Source organism: Punica granatum, chromosome 6 (genome assembly GCF_007655135.1).
Source record: "Punica granatum isolate Tunisia-2019 chromosome 6, ASM765513v2, whole genome shotgun sequence".
NCBI lineage: Eukaryota > Viridiplantae > Streptophyta > Magnoliopsida > Myrtales > Lythraceae > Punica > Punica granatum.
The window spans coordinates 27915906-27932307 of NC_045132.1; the positions used below are offsets into that span (position 1 = coordinate 27915906).

General features: G+C 33.5%; 1 long non-coding RNA gene across 5 annotated transcripts; it reads left to right on the forward strand.

Moving 5' to 3' along the window:
- The first annotated feature begins 11712 nt into the window (after positions 1-11712).
- Positions 11713-14145, forward strand: LOC116212512. 5 transcript variants are annotated; one of them, XR_004157860.1, is made up of 5 exons: positions 11713-11831; positions 11928-12151; positions 12234-12896; positions 13673-13777; positions 13929-14145. It is a non-coding gene; the product is annotated as an uncharacterized LOC116212512 (long non-coding RNA). The 5 variants fall into 5 exon arrangements; XR_004157862.1 differs by having other exon boundaries at positions 12234-12346; positions 13673-13781; XR_004157861.1 differs by having other exon boundaries at positions 12234-12346.
- Positions 14146-16402: the final 2257 nt, after the last annotated feature.

Below are 16402 nucleotides of genomic sequence, written 5' to 3' on the forward strand. Positions count from 1 at the left end.
TGCAGCTCAGAAAAATTGGAAGGTTTACCAACTTGATGTGAAATCTACTTTTCTCAATGGTGTGCTCGAAGAGGAAATATATGTTGAGCAACCTGAAGGGTTCATTGCTAAAGGAGAAGAAAGCAAAGTCTACAAATTAAAGAAAGCGTTATATGGCTTAAAGCAGGCCCCTCGAGCCTGGTATGGTAAGATTGATCAGTATTTGCAGAATCTGGGATTTGAGAGAAGTCTAAGTGAATTCACACTTTATGTCAAGAAGGAGAAGGAAGACATGGTAATTCTATCCTTGTATGTTGATGATTTGCTGGTCACTGGAAACAATAAAGTACAGGTAGATGGATTGAAGTTGGATATGATGAAAATGTTTGAAATGACAGATTTGGGAGAGATGACTTTCTTTCTGGGCATTGAGATTCAACAGAAAGAAAATGAAGTGTTTGTTTGCCAGAGAAAGTATCTCAAAGAGATTTTGATGAGGTTTCAAATGGAAGAGTGCAAAAGTGTAAGCACACCAATGTATCAGAAGACAAAAATGCAGAAGGATGATGGATCAGGTCCAGTTGATGAAAGAACCTACAGAAGTCTTATAGGCTGTTTGATGTACTTAACAGCAACAAGGCCTGACATAATGTTTGTTGTGATTGTACTGTCGAGGTTTCTAAGTTGTGCAAGTGAAGCACATATGGTGGCTGCTAAGAGAGTCATCAGATATCTGAAAGGGACATCTTCCTATGGTTTGAAATTCTGCAGAAGCTCTACCTTCAAGCTGCATGGTTTCTCTGATAGTGACTGGGCAGGATCATTGGATGACATGAGGAGCACCTCTGGCTATTGTTTTTCTCTTGGTTCTGCTTGTTTTTCGTGGAGCTCTAAGAAGCAGGAAGTGGTGGCTCAGTCAACAGCAGAAGCTGAATTTATTGCAGCCACAGCAGCAACAAACCAGGCAATCTGGCTGAGAAAGTTGATGACTGACTTAGGGATGGGTTCTGACCATGAAACTGAGATATTTGTTGACAACCAAGCTGCTCTTGCCATCTCTCAAAATCCGGTTTTCCATGGGAAAACAAAGCACTTCAAGTTGAAGTTTTACTATCTCAGGGAAATACAGCAAAGTGGTGAAATCAAGCTTGTTTATTGCAGGACAGAAGATCAAATGGCTGATTTATTCACCAAGTCATTTCATGTGGAAAGATTTGAGCACCTGAGAAGGATGGTTGGAGTATGTATCAGTACCTAATCCAAGGAGGAGTGTTGGAGATGTGGATCAGCTACTGTTTAATTTATCGATGTATTAGTTTGTGTCTTTAAGACTTATGTTGTCTGTCTTGTGTTGTTGATTAACTGTAATTTAGCAGTTAAGTTAGACAGGTTATATTTTGAATTTCAAATATTCTCCAGTGGAAAACAGTTATCTTCAATCAGTTATGGCTTTATATGTAAGGGTCAATGATGTAAGTTATGGGTTAAAATGTTAATGAAGTTTTCTCTTCTTAACTTTTCTTCTGTCCATCTCTCTGCTGTTCTGTATGTGCGTGAGTGCAGTTTTGCAACAACTTGCAGACAAGAGTGCATATACTGAGTGAAAGTAAGAGTTTTGTTCTGCAATACTTGCAGACATTGAAGAAATAAAAGCATCAAACTATACTAAATTTGACCGGATGGAGAGGAAGCCATGTCCATGCACCTCCACATGCACATGCACGTGTGCGTACACGTGCACTGTAAGAAAGGGAAAAGAAAGGAAAGGAAAGCAAAGGAAGGGAAGGGAAGAATTTTTCAGTCCAACGCGGCTCCTTTCCTGGCGGGGGGTTCATTTCGCTTGGGATGGATCCAATGTGCATAATAACATGTGCCACATCGGCTCACCGACCCTCCAATAATAAAATCTTTAAGGGCTTTGGGACGACGATCTTTTGTTGCTTCTTTGACACGTGTAAGAATAGGTCAAGTAATTATCTCCCATTCATTCACTCACCCAAAAAGAAAAAATAAAATTCAAAAGAAAAAAAGAACCAAAAAGAACAAACAGAAACAGATTGTCTCTCTTATTCTTCTAACTAATTCATTTTTGCTTGTTTTGAAAGAGGGAAATCTCTGGTGAAGGTAAATCATCAATAACATGTATATATGGATAATAATTGTATATATTTCTCAAAGAAAAGATAACTAAACTAAACCTACAAGTTCCGTATTTCTGTTTTTCTCGATAGGTAATTAATGAAAATGCATTAAAGATCGATTAAGATATAATACAAAAGTTTGACCACTACTCATTCGGGCAAAACTCTACAAAAACTTTTTCCCCCACCGGCGTGACAAATTAAGAAAACAAAAAACTTAATAAATCCCCAAGGTCCTAGCTAGCTATCCTGGAACTATCTGCTTTGTGGTTCACCTTAGGAATGCACAAAAGTTTCAATCGCCCTAAATCTACAGTCTGCTTGACAATTTTAGCCACTGGAAAGACTTCACGTTTGAAAATTCGACCATTTGTTTCCAATCATATCTTGTACATGGACACATTCCATGCGAGTTTTTTGTCCAAATGACATCGAGTTTTTGTTCATTTTGCCAATCAACAACTAGCTAGGTGACAGCCAGCCTACAGAGCGTACGACGTTGTTCCATGTAGTTTGAGCAACCCTGCAAGTGAAAAAAAATAGGTGATCTCTCGAGTCTCCACTGCACAACGACAAAATTCACTGTCAAAGCTGGTTCACAGTGCTTGCTTCCTAAGCCGACAATATCCTTTCGGTGTTCAGCCTATCAAAGACGGCAAGTCAGCTGATGACAGAGGCTTTTGCGGTGTACCCTGGAAACCAGATTGCCTTCTTCCATGGTACCTCTGGATTTTTCCGTCTGAGACAGTCGAAACCACTACGGATGATATAACTTTCTGTCTCGTTGGGAGCCCATATAATAGCCTTGTCTTCATTGGTCAAATCAATCCACAAAGCGAGTCGTCTGACCTTTTCAGCTCAGCCTCTGTTGCAAGGTTGGATATATATGTGTGTATATATATATATATATATATATGCATATATATGACGAAATTAATTAACAAGATTGATATCGGCGTGGGATGGGAACTACTGAACTACTAATAATCTCATCTTAATTACACGAGCAAAAATTGGCTTTTTGTGCATACTGCGGCTGGCAAAGTTCTCTCAACCGGTACTGCGTCCATGCAGTCAAAAGAAAACAAAAATCGATCTTGACAATTCAGCCTAGCCGAAAAAGGAAAGGACTCTCTCTCAAATTATCAATTGCCTACTCGGAGTCAAACTTAGGCCTCTCGTTCTCTCCCTTCCATTCGGATATGGAATGGAATAGCAATACTGGTCTGATGGAAATATTATAAGTACATGAACTAAGACACCATCCCAACTAATTAAGTTTGATATTTACAGCGAGCTAATTTTCTTGTATTTTATTTCTTTTATATTATTTATGTAACTATGTTATTTCCCAATAACTAAGAAGGTGCCTTAAAAAATATCATGTTAATAATGTCAATAATTTTCTATCAACATGAGTTGGTTCAAGCAGTTTGTTCCCCTTAAATAAGGTCTCGGGTTTGAGATTTGTGGATGGAGAAAATTTACGTTGAAAGATCTTTACTTCTTAATGGACCGACTTGACTTGGCTGGATTAGTCGAGATTCATTGGACATTTGAATACCATGGTTCACATCAAAAAATAAAGTGAATAACTTTCTTTACCAAAAAAAATGTCAATAACTTAATTATCGTTTCGCTTATCAATTATTATCGGTGGAACTCTAACATGTGTTTTTTCAGGGTACTTTCTCAGCTAGACCAGTATTCCCCATAACCGTTTAATATATGAATGTTCACTCCTAACGGGCATATATACTAATTTTACTAGAGGAAAGTCTAAGATATTCCCAACTGCCAATATGATAATTCAAGCAGTGTGACATACGTATATATATATATTGGAGTAGTTATAATTTTAGTATCGCCCATTCACATAGCGTAAACTAAATGAAATTATCAGAGGTAATTTATCTAATAATAGACATATCACTACAAGAGAGACCTCAACTAGTGACAAATAATAAGAGGCAATTATAAAATTTGCCTCTGAAATCTTGTTTGGAGACAAATGTAATATATGTCTCTAATTTGAATTTTATTTGCCTATAAAACACCTTAAATTAATACATTAAAAAAAATTCATATTTACACCACAATTATTAGCAACACATAATAATCTTTCGCCTCTAAAACAAGAATTTTTAGAAACTAATCTTTCGAACAAATTTTCTTTTATAATTTTTTTACGATAGTGAGCTTCTATATCTTTTTGAATATTATAATATAATCACAATGAATTTTCTATTTTATTTATCATATGATAGTAAAACAAAAACCCCACATATAGGAAAAGTATTATAAAAAGATGACCAATGATTTTCGACTACTTATAAAAGGGCTCCCGTAAAAGATGTGAAATATGGCAAAATTTTCAAAAATATTGTGAAATATGACTTTGTGAGAAATCCTATTTAAATCTGTATCACATTAGTCTGTATATATGCGGGCTCCAACAAGATTTTTTTGAACCATATGAAAATTAACTTCCATATCGAATCGTTTACTCATAATTCACAAATAACTTGCTAGTGACGATTATTTTCAATTTTAAATTCACTAAAATAGTAAAAAAAAATTAACATATCAAATCATCATTACATTCATGTTTATATTTTTAGTTTGTGATGGATATTTTAGCAATATTTTATTTTCCGGTAATTGAAACAAATTTATCCAATCTTTTACACGTTAAAATAGTAAGATATTTAACAGATTATTAAATCTTCATGTACATATTTTTAGTTTGTGAATTCATTGGAATAAGTAGCGGGAATATTTTTAGATGTGTATTTTATTTTCCTTAAAAATGCATATTTTTACGAGAGGATTTTTCTTACCTATAAGAGGATTTTTTTTCCTATAATTGAGAAATTGGAAACAGAAGTCTCCCCAAACATTCTGCCGCCATCAAATCCTAGAGCGGGAGAGTGAAACTGTCAAACATTCTGCCGAAATCCAAGGCCTAGAGTGGGAGAGTGAAATTGTCAAATTCCAATTCTACAGCCCAGTAATCCCCATTAAATCCGACTCAAAATGCATTCCTTCGATTCCCAGCATATAGCTTGGGGCCGTTTGCTTGCTCCTTCATCGGCCTTCCTCGTCGAGAATGGTCTACTCTATTAGCAAAGATTGATTCTTCTCAATCTTCTTGTGCGTCCGTTGGAGATTCCAACTCGATCAGGTGAATCCTCGTCAAGAATGGAACTGAGTTATTGAGTTTATTGGTTAAGTGAGGCACATCATTAGAGGACAACTCTTTTATTTAGCTTCAGTACTCATAAATTTTAGAAAACTATATATGTGTGTGTATATTTTAATGTGCATCTTCACTGGTGTGTGACTGGACTTTTTTAAGTCTTTACATAGGCATATTTTTTGGTGTCATTGACACTTGTTTCGCTTTAATCTATGTACTCCAGAATCGAACAATGGTGCCCCGTAAACGTATGCCTCTTTCTCGAATTGGAACTCAAAATCAAGACACAAATACTATGATTAGAAGCGTGCCCATTTCATTATTACATGCCGAGGGGATCAATCCCGTCCTCAATCAAAGTCTACAGACAGTACCATTAACCATGGTAAAATCAGTTTATAGATATGGAATTAAATATTATATAATTTACTTCGACTTTTTTATGAGTTGAGTTGCAAAATTAATAAAGGTGTAAGTAAAACCCAAAAGAGAACTAGAAGACCGACGATGTGCAAAGATATATGGGGTCAACCTGATCATGTAAGAAAATTCTCTTTTATTTTTTATATAATATATTACGATTTTTATAACGTAATTGCAAGATCATTTCCTCTTGCTTACAAGATATTTGTACGTTTTAGGCGGATGATAATTGTAATATTTCAAGCACTTTATCACGTCAGTCCCCTGAGTTGCAAATTCCAATTCGTGGGTCCACCTCAACCATGTAAGACAAACTTCTTGGTTTACATGACAATAAATTCTTGAGCATATATATATATATATAGAGAGAGATGGAGCATATTGATGATTCCTGCGTAACCCAAGTTGATTTTACAGCAATATGCTGGAACTAGTTTGACCCAATTGTTATTGGCTCCTCTTGTAAATACCACGTCAACAAATGGACATCAATCCACCCGGAAAACAAGAGTTCAAGAGATTGATCCTATAAATCAAGTATTTGCAAGATTTATTTCTTTACAATTTTTTAATCAAGCATCTATATAAATAACATTTATATTTCGCAATTTTTTTTGGAGGAATCATCTTTGGTGTTGCTAGGTAGCGTCACCAAACCTGCAATTTATTTTGCAAAAGGAACAATTATTAGCAAGGATCCAACCATAGAAGTTGTAGGGCTTGAGTTAGATGAAGGGTATTATGAAGTATATGTTGACGTGGCCCTAAGAAGTGAAGAAATTCTACCATGACCTTATGGAATTTACAGAACTATTGGAGATACTATTGGAGTAACTGTTGCTTGGCCAAGATCTTTTGTAAGTTAATTATCAAATCTCAACTCAAAAGATTTATGAAATTTTAGAATATGTATTTTAGTAATTTAATAAATGTTAGTTTTATTGCCCAAATTATTAGCTAGCCATGACTTTTTGGTCATCTAACTAAAGATTTTCCCTTACAATTATGAGGCTGCCAAGAAGTTGGACTCGAACGATGACTCGAAGAGATGATTTGAAGAATTACTAGCTAGGAATAAGCTCATTGATCGAGTTTTGTTTATTTATTTATTTTCTTTTAGTGGATATTGAATATGCATGAGTTTAATGTTGAATATTTGAACATCTAGGTGGCATTTACTTGAATAAAAATTATCATTTCTTGTTTTATCTATTGTGCGTTGTAATAATAATAATAATAATAATAATAATAATAATTATTATTATTATTATTATTTATTATTATTATTATTTTAAGGTGACCATTTTAATAGTCTCAATCTTTAAGCATTAGAAGCAAATATTTTGGTTGCAGACGATATATAAGTGACATATATTATTGTCACAAATAGAAAAACTATAGTAGAAAAATTGTCTCGTAAAACAGACATTAGATACAAATTTTATGCTTTTGAAAACACTAAAAAGAGGCAGTTACAATTATCTCTATTTTAAACTTACGAAACAAAAAAAGTTTGTTGCTACATCTCTTTAATGGAGGCAATTCAATTGACACTTTTAATAATAATTGGTGGTTTATAATTATTTGTTGCTAATTTGCTTCTATAGATCTAAAACGACATAGGTAAATGAGGTAATTTACTTTTTTACCTCTAATACCTTTAGAGGAAAATAAATGACTTTAGAAGCAAATCTCAATGCCTTTTAAAGGAATTTTTCTTGTAGTGTATCATACGTCTAATCAAATCCGCATCTAAATATAACTTTTAATATCTACCGGAAAAATATAACTTTTAATTTCATAATAAGTTCCCATTCTTCGACTCCTAATTAAATTACCTCCTTCTTATTCTTCATATATAAATATATAAGACGTGTTTATATATATATATATATATACACACTAAATTCTATTTTCATACTACACCCAAGTGTCACATTTATTTCTAAATTTTTTCAAACATTTTCATCATAAAATAGTCTAGTAATTTATAATTTTTCATCTCATCAAACTAATTATTAAATGTTAAAAAACTGGAGATATTTTTTTTTCTAGTTTATATAGTCAGTTCAAAGGGATTATGTGCGGAGTATGATTTATTTTTCATATTTCTCATACGTTGCATACGTTGCGCTATTCATTTCGTTGGCAACATGATGCTAGCTAAGCATGAAACAAGAAGTTGGACCCATTGGTTGTGTCCCATTTCCGCAGGTTTAATAAAGAACGATATGATCTCTGATATATATATATATTTCCCCACTACAATTAAACAATATATATGGACACTGTTTCCCATTATTCCATTCTACAATGAGATAAATTCTTTCGATTATTTAATTGGAAATATTCATATAATTTTGTTGTTATTCTATTTAGTAATATCCCTTATATATATACATATATATTATATATAAGTGGACAAAGACTTCCGGAAATAAAATATCTGCTTTGAGTCGAGTATTGGACTAACTGGTGCTGATGGAGAGGGTGAGGAACCAACGGTTCATATTGAAGAGCAAAAGCTGGGTAACATCAATTCGGGCTGCCATCCATCAACTTGCATATACATATATGCCACTGATCATTACGCCAAATTGGCAGCCAGCCAGCCCATTTTGGACCAACGGCTCGTGTTCATCGATCCAGCAAAAGAGATTTTCTCTACGATGTCTCGCCTCAATTAGTTTGATCAAGCACAAAATTAATTACATTTAATCACATTAATTGTATTATTTGTAACTTGGAATCTACAATTAAGAAGAGTAATAACAACCAAACCAAAACCGTTTCGTATCCATGTTCCTTCAATATTTTCAAACTGAGATGCCAAAGATGTTTCCAGTATTCCGATATGTACTTTAATCATATGATAGATAGATAGTTTGATTCACTAAAATGTGTTATATATAACTAATTTTTAATATCGATTTTAAAATACAACGAATATAATTACATCGTATATACACGGACTGGATCTCATTGTAGAATAATTAAACTGCTCAGTCCCAACCAAAGGCATGGCTGGGACTGAGCAATTTATCTAATTATAACGGATTCATTCTGGCAATTAATCATAAACACTTTTTGTATTTAGGATTTGATTTTACAAATGAAATGGACAGGCTTTTGGGTTTAGTCACTTGTATCCGCTGATACTCTCAGCATTACAATTCACATGTTGAATGTGATTAAGAATAATAATATAACGAGGTTCCACTTCCTATGTTGATTTTACAAATGAAATGGACAGGCTTTTTGTATTCCTATGTTACGAGTTTATTTAGTAGGTTTTTGGTCTATGCTCCGGATATCTATCTATGATAATATATAAAAACTGACAAATACCGATGATAAATCTTAATGTGAAAACTCTTAACTTATAGTTGATTGTCTTCTGAAATTCTTGGAATATTTAATATCTTGTGATAAATTCATGAATTTTTTCATTTTTTCTTTTTACAATACTTCGTGAACAGACTATCTCTTACCACCACCAAATTAGACAGACCACTCACATCTCATTATCCATTCACTGAATATATATCAATATATATATATATATATCTATCAATTTATTATATAAAAGTCGATATATATGAGACGTGATTGCGCTACATAAAGTAAATTTTAAGGTTATCAGCTCTATATGAATTGACCATTCAGTTTCATTTAAATGGACCTTTACACTATATTTTGTTTGGGTTATATTCATTGAACTTTTGATACACATCTTATTATTTGAATGCGGTAACATACAATTAAAGAAAATTTTGAAAAATTAAAAGTTTTCTTCACAATTGAAACCAATTTCTCAATATATGTAATTCTTTTCAAGTTTATTGTACTAAACTTTCTATAAATTAAAGACTTGAAAAATTCATTCACACGCATCTTTCGACTCAGCTATGGATTTTTTGACACCCTAACCTCTAAATAATATATTCCACTCTTCATATGCAAATATACATAATACAAGATTATATCTCTGTTAATATATATATATTCACATATTTTTAAGACTCGAACAAGTAGTTGCTTTTCATCATAATTTTCACTTTATTTGATTGTTATTCATCTTGTTTATTATACCGGTTGAATATATATTGTTTTTTAGATATATATTTTTCTATCTATATTGATTGTATGTCATGTGTATTAATTACTTATTCTCTACTAGAAAAAAATTGACAAAAAATTACCGTACAATGCGTCGATATTAGCGAGGTTATGGTATAGGCTAGCCCCAGTGGTGTAGGAGGTTTTTCCATTTTTCCCTATTGGCCCCGGTGTCATTCTCTTGTTGGTCCAAAGTCCTTTATTATTTTTTTCGATTATAAGAGAAAGCTCATGAACTTAGTATAATAAATTAAATTCTTTCTTTTACTAATCCACATTATGAATAGTCATTAATTAATGATGCGATTAATATCTATGATTAATTATATGCAGCTGATTGTGTCCAAAATGCTCCTAAAGATTTCCACCGCAATATTATGAAAAAGAAACCCCTAAAAGCATTGACAACTAGTCATGTAACTCTTGCAATTCTTATTTTATATTGATATTCTTTTTTTTTGAAAATATTGATATTGTTGTATTTACAAATTTTATAATAAGAAAATATATGAAATAAATAATCTTCTCGAGAATATTCAATAAGTAAATATATTATAAAAATAAACCCCGAATTCATTCAAAATATATATTATTAAAATTTTAAAAAATATTAATGAAAATTTAAAAAATAGGTATATATTAATAGAGAGAGTCTCATCACACGAAAACAATAGAATTCATTACTATTCAAATTAATATATAACTAGGAAGCAAATCCACGCTTCGCAACGGGGCAATAGATCGATGTTATAAATATTATTATTATTTTTTATTTTTCATATATGTTTTATATTTTGCATAACCATTGATTTTTTCATACTATTAGCTCTGATTAAACTGGTTCATATATGGCTTATTATTTATTAGTTTCATTACTCATTAGCTTGTATAACACACATATTTTGGCAGTTTTGACATAACGAAAAATTGGCCGGTTCACTCTAAATATGTATAATATAGGCAAATTTATTCATTTATAACTCAAACTCAAATTTTAGCATACTCATAGAACTTCCGATCCAATTATCCATGGGTTAATGTTCTGAAAACTCACATGATCCTGGAAGTGTTTTTTACTACTACAAGAGAAAACTTAAAGTTTATTCTTTGTGCACCTTTTGATTAGCTGGCAATTTTATTACAAGTACATATACTAATTTATACAAATCCAATGTTCTTGATATGATAATATTCGTGAAAATCATATATTCTCAATTTACAATAATTTTTTAGATTTTATATAAAATATCATAAGATGATCCTCATGCCCCAAATCCCACGTCGGATGTACAAAGAGAAGATCTTGGACTCACATGTAAGGACTAGTAACCTTAATAACAACTGGTAATACGATTACTATTATTATTGTTGTTGTTGTTGTTGTTATTGTTATTATTATTATTACTATTATTATATAATAATTAATTTATCAAATAAAGCTAATTAATGCTTGCAGCATAGATAATAAGAAGAAAAGAATACAAAGATAATATATAATAGCGGCTTTAGCCCGCGCGTGCACGGGCATTTACTTAATTTACATATATTGGTTGGCATGTTGATATGTAATTTATTAGTAATGAGTGTTAATTATGAGAAAAAGAAGAGAAAATGTTGTCCATGAAATGCTTGATTTCAAGGAGACTTTGGGTCGGGCTGTCGTGCATTCATTCACCAAAAAAAAAGGACTTCTGGGTTCTCCATGGACAGAGCTTCTGCCCACCTAGCCCATGGTTCTCAATGAAGTGGGCCGATATGCAAAAAAGACAAAAACAGTAAAAGCCCAAAAAATTTACATGGGCCTGGCCCATGAATTTAAATAAATATTCAGACAGACTTCTTTACCGAAAAAAAGGATCTGTCTCTCAGATTTTTCAGAATCCCCGAAGATTCCGCTCTTCTTCATCTTTCCTTCGAGGATGAGATTATCGCAGAGGGCAATCACTGAAGGTTCCACATTTCGACCTTTGGTAAGCTCGCTCGCATGCATCTCCTTCCCTTATTTCTGCTCTTTCTGAGCCACGATTTTGAATTTGGGATGACGCTCTCATCTCTCCCTGTCTCAGGTGACGTAAAAACATCTGCGCAGACGCCGAATGTCAGGAGCTTCGTAAGCGCTGCCTATGCTTCTGTCGTTTTTATTCCTTCGTGGCTATCTTCACTGCTTTGAGCTGCTGGTGTACTCTACACACAGTGTCAGATTGTGGCAGCTCTTTAGAGAAAGAAGCCGACCCTAGTAAAAGTCCTGACCTTTATAGGGATATGTACATATCTGCTAGCTACTCTTTGTGTATGTATCTGTAGCCTTTCTGTCTTTTTCTGAGATGCTGCTGCTTCTGAGGACTGAGTATATCTTCCATGCATGTCTGCAGGTGCTTCATTTCGTCGTCATCGCTTAAAGAGGAGGCTCTTCAATTAGATTATTTATTTGTTGACTTGTTGATGTGAAGTGTAAATTACAAAACAGTGGTCATGCTTCTGATGGGTAGGTGCTTGGTTTGCATTTCCTTTTTGCTACTCAAGAATGAATGAGTATAATTTTAATCTACTGGAATGTGTTCTCTATACCATTGTAAGAAGGTGGGATATATTTACCCTTTGGTTGTTGATGAGTTTAGTTGGAAGCATCATGAAATTCTCCGAAAAGAAAATTTCTATTTTGTAGGATGATGCCCTTAATCTCTATCCATTAGGTTCGCCAATTTTGTCTCTGCATTTAATATCTTTCACAGAGTGGTCATTGCTCAATTTTCTGGAATATTAGATTGTCATATGCCTTTGCGCTGTCAAAGAGGCCTCTACAATTTTTCTTGTCATTTTTCTATCGTCTTTCATGATGTATCCCGCCTTTGTGTATTTACTGCCCCAATCGTTATATTTATGTAGATAGTTTATTAATTTACATGATAATTACTGCTGTATGTTTTACTTGTGCTGATGGCACACTCGAATGCAATATCCGTGGTGGTGGAAGTCCAACCCTCTCAGGTGAAAAAGAATTGTTGGTGAACTCAGTCACAACTCAATAATAATAGGTGCTTCGACTCTCTGTTGGGAGTTTAATTTTCTGTGATAGTGGAGGTTTAATAATTATTCCTGCATGGTATTTTGCAATAAATTCAGAGTATAAATAGTAGTATTGCCTAATTTCTTCCTCAAAATGGCAATGGGCAAAATTTGCAATAGAACACCTGTATTAGAATATTTGATGATAGAAGTGCATATATATCTCATAACAATGGTATGGTAGCTGCATTATAGAGCTTAAAACATATTTTGACACTCTAGATATGCACATGACAGTTTTTGTAATATGCATTGTTGAAATTCAAATATATTGTGCGAAAGATAATGACATGTTTCATAGCAGATAAACAAATTAACATTAAGGTTTAATTATATATAGGATAGGGGGAAAAGAATTTCACATCTAGCAGTTTAAAAAACTTGTTACATAGGCTTTATAGGTTGACCTCCTGGTTCAGAAAACCTCTTCTCAAGGTCTCTATGCTACTGTTGAGAGAACATAATAGTCAGAAGAACTGGAAGAAGAACACTGTGCTTATTATACAAAAGAAAATTTGTCAATTCCTTTTGCAGTGAGGGGTGGAAAGGACAAAGAGTTATTTGCATCTAGTAATATGACCAATTTGGAGATGTTTGAATCCATTAGAAGAGCTGGGAAAAAGAAACTGTAAATTAATACGCACACATGTTAAAGGTTGGAGTTTCATTTCTCTGCAACGGTCGAAACTCCTTAACTATATCAATAAATATTTTCTATATTACTTACATATCTCTGTTAGTACAGAAAATGTTAAAGATGGAGCCGGTGCTGCCTTTGGACTCTATGGGAGCAACAAACCAACATGCAAGTTCAGTGATGACTAAAGATTCTGCGGAGAAGTAAACAATAGTATGTAAGCCAACTGCTTAAATTTTTTTCTCATATAGCATTTGTGCCGAAAATAAATAAATGAAACTATGGAAGTGAAGAACTTCCTGAAAGATGTCTCAAGTTGTTGTCCTCTTATTATTTTTGCTTCTCCTGAATTTTGTATTTGCAGGTGAAGTCTGTATTCATTTAGTTTTAGTGTATATATATATATAGAAGGGGACGAGATTCTTATCGAAGTGAAGAACTTATTGGTAAGTCTCTCTCAGCCTTTATCTCTGCTCTGTTCCGATTCCGATAGAGCTCCAAATGTGTAAATATTCTGCAGATAAAAACAACATTGTACAGTTATATAGAGATATAGCGAGAGAGCTTCTATCAAAAGAAAATGATTAAAGATGAAAAGAAATTGTATGTTGCCGGTTGCCCTATCTACGCAAGGAGAGTTGAATATCTAAATGCCTGCGGTACATGTCGATCGATCAGATGAACCTTATAATAATACATTTGAAAAATCTTAGTCAGGAGTGCTTTATAATTGCTCTCCTGTTGAATTGTGGACATGAGTTTTGTTATTAGCCGTAGAAATGGTCAAGCATGTCAACCAATGTGAAATATATAAATTAAAATTTTGACAGAAGTCTAATTAATTATATATATATATATATATACGTATATAGCGTTATATGAATATATGTATGTATATTGTATTGAGCCTTTAGTTAGTTAGCGAGTAATAATAAGAACTATATATTAACAACGATATTCCCAGAATCAATCTATTAAAGTAGCCAGAGATTACATTAATGAAGTATAGAGTGTAGAAGATGAACCAAACACCATCACCTTAATTACTTTTTGGCATCTCACTTAACGAAGTAGCAGTTTAAGAATCTCCCGAAATTAAAGTACTGCTGCTCTCATCATGGTGAACCTTTTTTCTTTTTTCCATTCCTTTTAACCCCCCAAATTGAATAGGGTTTCTCATTAGTAGTTTGTGATAATTGAAACAGTAACATGTATGACTAGTGCGCCAAGCAACCTGAGCTCACAAGTCTGGCTCGAAGGCATATACAAAGAAGAATGATGCTTGGGTTCAGTTTATATATTTACTCTTAATATATAAAAAAAAATTTGTACAGAATCCAAAACTCTTATACATAAGAGTAAATGTTCTTATGTACTTAGGTAGTAGACTGAAAATTCGGTGATCGGTTCCAAGAATTTTCCATGCAAACAAATGCTAGAAACATCCATGGAAAATTTGTTTTAGGATTCTTTTTTGGATTTTAGGCAACGCTTTTAAGCATCGAGCGAAGTCTCCTGATACTCTTCCCGACGATTTTGAGAGGATCGCCAAATTTTTGAGTATACGACCACCGATGCAAAAAAGCATCGGCAAAAGTTCACCCCTGGCAGACCCTTCGATGCTGCTAAAACCAAGACTAGGCCAACACTTGAAATTAATAATTTAAAAAGCTAGTCAAATTAAAACAAAAAACAAAAAAAAAAAAGGAAGACAACACGTTGGCAGTCGATTGTCAGTGGTAATGAGTTGAAGCCCCTATCTCTGAGCACATAGCTCAGCTACCTACCATGCTAGTAGTCGTTTCCAAGTTCGTCCAGAAACCAACTACCATTGGAATTCTTGATTTGATCCCCTCCTCTAGAGGAATCCGAGTTACCTTACTAGGGTCGTCTGTGTTGAGTTTGAAGTAGTCCTCGGACCATCTCCAATATATGTCTCTATTTCAAGTCTCCAAAATAGGTCTTACGGCTGTCGCATATATGTCACATCAAACAGAGACATACTCTCGATTCCCCACTAAACATCGTCTCAGGAGAAGGAAACTATCCAACCTAACGTGAATCTGCTCGAATGTTTGGTAACTGTCACATGTGAATAGATAATAATAATAATAATAACTCGTCCAAGAAATAGCTTTAATGTGTGGATGCCGAAAGATTAAGTCAAGGAGCAAAGATGTGGTGGGTAAAGTGGCTGATGGTAGGGGTGTGAGAAAAATCTCGAAAAAACCAAAAAAATCGAACTTATCCTAACCGAAAAGGCCAAACCCGAAAAACATAAAATCCTTTATGCCTTGTTTTTAAAGGCATGAAAAATCCATCCGAAAATAATGGAGACCGACCAAAAATCATGACGGTACCCGTATTCACCTGAAAAATATACACATCTTTATATATATTTTTACTAAAATCATCGATAGATTGTTCAATTTTTTGAGAAATTATTAAGTTGTGATGTTATTATACGAATTAATTCATTTGTGTGGAAAAAAAAGAAGAATGTCACTCTTTTTTCTTTGTCATTCTTGATCATTTTAAAAATTTCCTCAATTTGTCTTACAATGTTTTTTCACTTTCAGTCCCCAAAATATTGAAATCATGGGCGAACGGTTTTTCATACTCCTAAATGGTTTGAGGGCAATTCTTATGTTCTAAAAAATCGATCCAACTAAACAGAGACCAAAATATTTTTAAAAAAAAAAAACCACTCAAATCTACCCATTTTCACATGTACCTGATGATGGAAAATTGGAAATATCCTATTTTGGGGTTGGAAGGGCCTTTACGGTCGTGCAAACGGTCGTTGTTGCATTGCCTGTCTGTCTGTCTGTCTGTCTG